Genomic DNA, 8,741 nt, shown 5'->3' on the forward strand with positions numbered 1-8,741 from the left:
TTTGAAAAATGTTAATCAAGCATTTGAAAAATATTAATGACGCATCATTTAAAAAATGTTAAAATTTGTATAGATTTGTTTTACCATGTATTAAAAAAATTGAACTTGTATATGAAAAATGTGAAACGTGTATAGAAAAAATTTGACCATGTATTAAAAATATTTTGAATATATATTTTAAGAATGCTAAATGTGTATAGAAAAATTGTTGATCGTTTATTAAAAAAATGTTAAACTTGTATTTGAAGAATGTTAGATGTGTATAAAAAATGTTGATCATGTATTAAAAAATGTTAAACTTATATTCCAAAAATGATAATAAATCATTTTAAAAAATGTTAAATATCCACCCACAAAAAACGTTAAATATGTATAGAAAAAATGTCGACCATGTATTCAATTTTTTAAATCTGGTACTGGAAAAATGTTAATCAAGCATCTGAAAAATGTGTGTAGAAAAAATGTTGACCGTGTATTAAAAATGTTAAAGTGGTATATGAAATATGTTAAACTTGTATTTGAAAACAGTCAAAACATGAGAGAGAAACAAAATAACAAATGAAAAACAATGAAGAAAGGAAGAAAACCGAAGAAAAAGAAAGAAAATCAAAGGAAAGGAAAAAAAACCAAAGAAAAAATGAAGAAAAGAAAAAAAGGGGTAGAAAAAGAAAGATACGAAGAAAACCCGGTGGAAAACAAGAAAAGAAAATTGAAAAAGGAAATCCAGTATAAAACCCGACGTTTTTCCTTCAAATATACCAGACCCTTTTTATCTAGCATGAACTCCACCATGTCTTAGCGGCTACCAGCGCCACGAAGAGACTTGGAGATCTATGGTTCGAAGTTTCGAACCCCACACCCGCCCTTTTTCTCTCTACTTTATCTATCATGAACTCAACCATGTCTTAGCGGCCGACCCATTAATGTTGATGTCTATACAAGAGAAGCTACCATCTCGCTTAATGCGAGATATTGTTCTCGCGTAGCCGCGTAAGTTCGGCTTCCTCTATGTCATCCTTCGACGTAACTAGGTTGTCTGCTAGTTTATCATGATCACCGGGCTACTACAGCGCTCAAGTTGCCGATATCCTTTTTTTGTTTCCCCTTCTTTTTCTTTGTTTATTTACAGGTCTTATTTGGTTTCTATTTCCCTTAGTTTCCTCATGGGTTTCTTATATTTTTGGGCATTTCTTCATGGTTTTTTTTTTCTGTTTTTTTCCTTTAACCCTTTTTTCCTTTTTTTTCTACACACGTCTACGTTTACATAGTGTTCATTTTCAGTGTAGATGTGCCATAGTTTCTTTATAAATGTTGGTTTTTTTTGAAAAAATAATGGAAAATATTTTTCCTTTTTTTCTTTTCTTTCCTTTGTTTTCAACATATATCTACATTTTTCGTACACATTTATAATTTTTTGATATACATCGGGAACATTGTTTTGTACATGTTTAATGCTTCTTAGATATTTTTTCCAAATACATGTTTGGTGTCTATTTTTTTATAAGGATTGAACATTTTTTATACATCTAACATGTTTATACATGTATAATATCTTTCATATACAACCTTAATATTTTTACAAACAAATGCTTTTGAATTTTGTTGTTGATACTTTCTTAAACATTTTTCAAATACAACTTGGAACATTTTGTTTGAATATGAATAAAAAAATTATGCTACGATAACATTATTGTAGATTGTATAAAAAAATAAATAATTGTCATGGACATAGTATCCTGAAAAGCATGAACATTTTTTGAGATATAATGTGCATGTTGTTTGAATGGTATAATTGTTTTGAAACCACGACCATTTATTAAATGTCACAAACACTGTTTTAATGCTATCAACATTTTGTGAATTAATCTAGCAAATTTTTTACATTACGTTATTTGTTTTCCAAATTCACGGTTTCCAAAATTTATTTAATTACTTTTATGTCTTTAAAAAATGTCATGGACATACTATTCTGAAAAGCATGAACATTCTTAGAGATATAATGTATATGTTGTTTGAATGGTATAAAACATTGTTTTGAAACCATGACCATTTCTTAAATGTCACAAACAATTTTTAAATGCTATCAACATTTTGTGAATTAATATAACATTTTTTTACATTGCGTTATTTGTTTTCCAAATTCACAGATTCCAATTGTTATTTAATTAATTTTATGTCTTTGGGATACATCTATCTACAACATTTCTAAAATAATACCGAATAGAAAAATAAAAATGAACGAATGAAGAAAAGGAACTAGCATGGAAGGGGCCCGTCCATGTTATATCTTTGGAATATATGCATTTACAAAGCGCTGCCCTTTGCCTTTTCATTTTTTCCCTTTACTGTACTCATGAGGGAAGAAGCATCAATCACGATGCCCATAAATTAACTAATTTTTTTATCTCTTATTACTGTTTTTTTAACAAGTACAATCGGAGTCACTCACGTACACGAGCATACACTCACCCCTATGAATGCACGCACGCACACTCTACCCCTATAAGCACCTTCGAGAGACCGAGCCGGCATAACATATTGAGAATTTACGAAGTCACTGCAGCGCCTCACAGTCGACGGGGACGTCTTCTCCCACTGAACGAACATCGCCGGCAGACTGAAATAAATCCATGAATAATACGAGCACTAATGTCAAGTTTAGGACTTGAACTCTAATCGGCTGGAAATACCACTGTCCTTCTAACCATCCAATCACAGTTTTTTTCTTTATCTCTTATTACTGTTGGTTGACAAGTATGGTTGGGTGTTCCCCATTATCTCTTATTACCGTTTTATGTTTACTTTTGTATTTTGTTCTCTATGTCAACTTTTGCTTAAAGGAATTGGAGATATTTTGCAAAATACACAAATATTTTTTATAAATGCATGACCACTTCGGTAGACCTACATGTGCATAGTTATTAATGACATGAAAACCTTTTTAAAATTACACAAACATTTCGAAAAATAGGTCAACAGTTTTCAATTACGTGGATTCATTTTTATTACATGATTAAATTTAAATGTGTGGAAAATTTTAAAATCACATGATTACTTTATTAAATACGCGACACATATTTAATTGCATGATCATTTAAAAAATATGTGATATTTTTTCAAAAGTACATCAACAATCATTAAAAGCACATATACATTTTAGTTTATATATATATATATATATATATATATATATAAATGTTTTTATAACACTGGGATATTTTTTACTTGTTTTTAATATTAATATGATTATAATATTTATATTTAAAAAATCCAAAAAAGGAACGAAAATGCACCTATGCGATTGTACCACACTCAAGTCCTGTTACTCCCATTTATTCCTGGATTATTTCTGGATTTCTGGCGATGGGCTTTCAGTGGGAGGAGACGGTCCCGTCGATGACGAGGTGCCTATGATGACTTCATAAATTTCAAGATAATATGCCGGCTCAGTCTTTTGAAGGTGCTCATAGGGGTAGGGTGTGCGTGTGTTTCCACAGGGTTGAGTGTATGCACATGTATATAAACGCTTGTGTCTGTACTGTGTTAAAAAAACTACATCCCATTTAAGCCACGTGTGGGCAATGTTTGCTAAGAGGATTCCTTTGCACTGGCAACGGATTTGTATGGACCCGTGTAACAGTCAACCTGGTAAGGTTTAGGTCTCTATGTTTACTATGCTAGCCCTTGGATTGATATGGCAACATACATGATACTGAAATAATATCAAACATAAGTGCGTGGTATCAGATACACTAAAAAGGTGCATAGTAACATAGTCTGATACAGATCACTAGCTAAAGGCTAGAAAAATAGATTAGCACTACAACGAAAGCATATAACTTCAAAAGAGTCCCATCTATGCCACATGCAAACCATGTCAAGTGGAAACTCGTGACCCTATGTGAACATCACTCATCGTAATGACCTATAACATCATATGTTGCAGCCATAAGGGTTAATACATTGAATGTAGATACATGTGTCATTAGAAAGAATATAATAGACCTATCTCACCTACATGCCCTTTGGGAAAAGTCGGTTTTTATTTCCTTTGCAGAAATCTATAAGATTTTCTTCCTATTCTTATATTAGGTGGTCTAACCTACATATAGGACTTATCGACAAATCCTCACTAGATATGTGGCATAATTAGACATACTACACTACTGAAGGATGTTACTAACATGACACTACAATAAAAAAAATCGATGAAAATGTGTGCGATGCATTAATCACAAACGATGATGTAATAAAACCCTAAAAAATACAAACCTTTGCGATGCCGAAGGCAACAAACACGTTTCAGATTACATTTGCGTGTGCGATGCGTGACATACAGTTCACTTGAATGAATTGTTTGTGATGAGCTTAACAACAGAAATGGCAGCCAGATGAAAGTGTGTGCGATATACGGCATACCATTCACCCGGATGAACTATTTGTTATTAGGCAACACAACAAAAATGGTCGGGTAGATCAAGGTGTGTATGCCATTGACGACATATAGTTTACTCGAATGAATTGTATGCGATTAGGCAACACAACAGAAACTGTCAGCCAGATCAAGGTGTGTATGATTGACGGCATACACTTCACACAGATGAACTGTTTGTGATTAGCCACAACAAACAGAAATAGTTAGACAGATCAAGGTGTGTGTGCACTAGACAGGCACACATTCTAATTAAAAGAAGCATGCGCGATGGTAATAGCGAGCGCACACGGTTGATGGAACAAGACGTGTGCACCCTATTGGGACATCACTCGTCGTTCCGCCGAAGCAACACACGTCTACCATGGTCTGCATGAGCTTTGGGCCGAGAGATTACTACCAAGGAGAGGCGAGCATGGAAGCGGAAGCACGAGTGATGGCCCGCCTCGCCGCGAAAGCAGCCGACATGTCCCGCCGCGCCGCCGTAGCAGCACAGAGGTCCCATCGCACTGCCGAAGCAGCACAGAGGTCCTGCTACGCCGCCGATGCAGCAGACTGGTTCAGCCGCATCGCGGAAGCAGCAGAGATGTGCCGCCGTGCCGCGAATGCAGCAGAGAGGTTCTCCCGCGCCGCGGCGACCTGGGAAAATGTCTCGCGAGCAGGCAAGGACTCTCACAGGCGCGTGCGCACTATGCTCGATGACCCGATGGATTGGATCTCTGGCTGGATGAAGCTGCAGGACGAGATGAATCCCTCGTTTGAAAATGCTACGGCGTCATCTGGGGACTAGAGGAGGACAAGGCGAAGCTCCACACCGAGCGTGGCCTGTTGAGGGTGAAGATTGCCGGAAGGACGAAGCAGCACGAGGAGACCACTGCCTTGTTGAAGAGGACGTGCGTCATCGTCAAGAAACTTATGGACGAGAATGTCAGGCTCCGCATCGAGCGTGAAAGGCTGGTGGAGGAATCTATGGATGCTCTCAAGCAGCATATTAAGGACATGAAAGAGTTCATCGCCGCTCGCCGCGAGAACTAGTCTCCGCGGCCTGTAGCAACGCATCAAGAAAGTAGAGATCAACGAGTCAGATCGTTGTCTGCGTCCTCCTTCTTCTTTTGCCCTTGTGTATTTCAGATGTTGCCACATGTGGCATTTTTAATTATCTTCCTAAATATGGAAGACAGTTATTATCCATCATCATCATCCTTATATATTCATATCAACCTTGCTATAAGTCGCAGTCGATGCTATATATGTCCGTCAGATCTTATATCAATATCCGTGCAAAAATTTCTTTTTTCTTCTTAAATCTCAGTCGAGTCAGACATAGCCACGCCATAAAACAGGGACTCGGGCGCCATTAATGGAGACGTTGGGAGAGAGGTGGGCGACAGATGGAGGTCAAAGGGCTCTCCTCCCGATAAGCACGCGCAGGGGTCTGATCGCATGCCTTCCGTACTCAAATAGCTACTCCGCACGGCGCCTCCTAGCCAATAAAAAAGGGACGCGTGGTGGCACGTAAATGGTAAATAGAATGCCCACGATTTCAATATTACTTGTGTTTCAGATTGTGACGTGACAACACTTGTTTCAAAATGACTTTGTTGGTTGTTAATGTGTGCGCCTTCACAAATCGGACAAAAAATTACCATAGCATGTTTTGGTGCCAGGTCATGACATCATGTCAAGTTTCATGATTTTCAGGCGAGTTTTGGATTTACAGGAATTTAAAAACTAAGTTTCTCAATGTTTTCGGTTGAGCCACGACGCCTAGATGTTTGAATTCCATTCCCATTTCTTGCATGGGACCTAGAAATTCACCCAAATACACATAAACGGGTTTTTAACCAATTTTGGCACACTAGAGCATGTGCTTGTAGTTCAAATTTGAATTATGCGCATTAAATGCCTAAAAACTCAATTAATGTATAAAAAGGTCAAACGAACCCAGAATAATTCCAAAATTTAGCACAAAACTGCTATTGGTCTATGTTGCCTCTGTAAAAAAATCAAGGCGGGAAAAGACATCGTATGTCGTTTTGCACACGAAGGTGACACATTCCCTCTCGAACCACAAACCTTTTTGAGAGAAGCTCCGGTTTGCAAGAAGCTTATACCAAAGCTTGTCCCAATTTGGCCAAAAAATTACCACATCATGTTGGTGCCATGTCATGACGCCATGCCAAGTTCCATGATTTTCATGCGTGTTTCGGATTTACAGGAATTTTAAAACCAAGTTTCTCAATGTTTTCGGCTGAGCCACGACGCCCAGATGTTTAAATTTCATTCCCATTTCTTGCATGGGACCTAGGAATTCACCCAAGGACACACATGTGATTTTTGAACCAACTTTGATGCACTGGAGCATGTGCTTGTAGTACAAATTTTAATTATGCACATTAAATGCCCAAAAACTCAATTAACGTATAAAAAGACCAAACGAACTCCGAATAATTCCAAATTTTAACACGACACTCATATAGTTCTAGTTGGCTCCGTAAAAAAATCAAGAGGGGGGCAGCATATGTTGTTTTGCACACAAGGGTGACACGTTCCCTCTCGGAACCACGAGCCTTCTTGAGAGAAGCTCCGGTTTGCAAGAAGCTTATACCAAAACTTGTCCCAATTCAGCCAAAAAATTTACCATAGCATGTTGGTGCCATGACATGACACCATGCCAAGTTTCATGATTTTCATGCGTGTTTTGGATTTACAGGAATTTAAAAACCAAATTTCTCAATGTTTCCGGCCGAGCCACGATGCCCAGATGTTTGAATTTCATTCCCCTTTCTTGCATGGGACCTAGAAATTCACCCAAGGACACACATTGATTTTTCAACCAACTTTGGTGCACTAGAGCATGTGCTTGTAGTTCAAATTTGAATTATGCACATTAAATTCCCAGAAACTCAATTAATGTATAAAATGGCCACACGAACCCAAATTAATTACAAATTTTAACACGACACTCATATAGTTCTATGTTGGCTCTGTAAAAAATCAAGAGGGGGGCAACATATGTTGTTTCACACACAAAGGTGACGCGTTCCCTCTTGGAACCACGAGCCTTCTTGAAAGTGTTGGGGAACATAGTAATTTCAAAAAAAATTCCTACGCACACGCAAGATCATGGTGATGCATAGCAACGAGAGGGGGGAGTCTTGTCTACGTACCCTCGTAGACCGACAACGGAAGTGTTGACACAACGTAGAGGAAGTAGTCGTATGTCTTCCCGATCCGACCGATCCAAGTACCAAACGTACGACACCTCCGAGTTCTGCACACGTTCAACTCGGTGACGTCCCTTGAGCTCCGATCCAGCCGAGTTTTGAGGGAGAGTTTCGTCAGCACGACGGCGTGATGACGGTGATGATGTTCTACCGACGCAGGGCTTCGCCTAAGCACCGCTACGATATGACCGAGGTGGAATATGGTGGAAGGGTGCACCGCACACGGCTAAGGAACGATCACGAAGATCAACTTGTGTGTCATGGGGTGCCCCCTTGCCCCCGTATATAAAGGAGGGAGAGGGGGAGGTGCGGCCGGCCCTAGGGGTGCGCCTGGAGGAGTCCTACTCCCACCGCTCTTGCCTTGTTGGAGAAGGAAAGGGGAAGGGGGAAAGAGGAAAGGGGGGCGCCGCCCCCCTTCCTTGTCCTATTAGGACTAGGAGGGAGGGGGTGCGCGGCCTGCCCTGGCTGGCCCTCCTCTTCTCCCTTAGGGCCCATGTAGGCCCATTAACCCCCCAGGGGGGTCCGGTACCCCCCCCCCCCGGTACTCTGGTAAAATCCTGATTTCACCCGAAACGTTTCTGATATACAAATATAGGCTTCCAATATATCAATATTTATGTCTCGACCATTTCGAGACTCCTCGTCATGTCCGTGATCACATTCAGGACTCCGAACAACCTTCGGTTCATCAAAACACAAAAACCCTAATTACGATCGTCACCGAACTTTAAGCGTGCGGACCCTACGGGTTCGAGAACTATGTAGACATGACCGATACACGTCTCCGGTCAATAACCAATAGCGGAACCTAGATGCTCATATTGGCTCCTACATATTCTACGAAGATCTTTATCGGTAAGACCGCATAACAACATACATTGTTCCCTTTGTCATCGGTATGTTACTTGCCCGAGATTCGATCGTCGGTATCTTAATACCTAGTTCAATCTCGTTACCGGCAAGTCTCTTTACTCGTTCCATAATACATCATCCTGCAACTAACTTATTAGTTGCAATGATTGCAAGGCTTGAGTGATGTGCATTACCGAGAGGGCCCAGAGATACATCTCCGACAATCGGAG

The sequence above is a fragment of the Triticum aestivum genome, chromosome 3A (genome assembly GCF_018294505.1).
Source record: "Triticum aestivum cultivar Chinese Spring chromosome 3A, IWGSC CS RefSeq v2.1, whole genome shotgun sequence".
NCBI classification, from domain to species: domain Eukaryota; kingdom Viridiplantae; phylum Streptophyta; class Magnoliopsida; order Poales; family Poaceae; genus Triticum; species Triticum aestivum.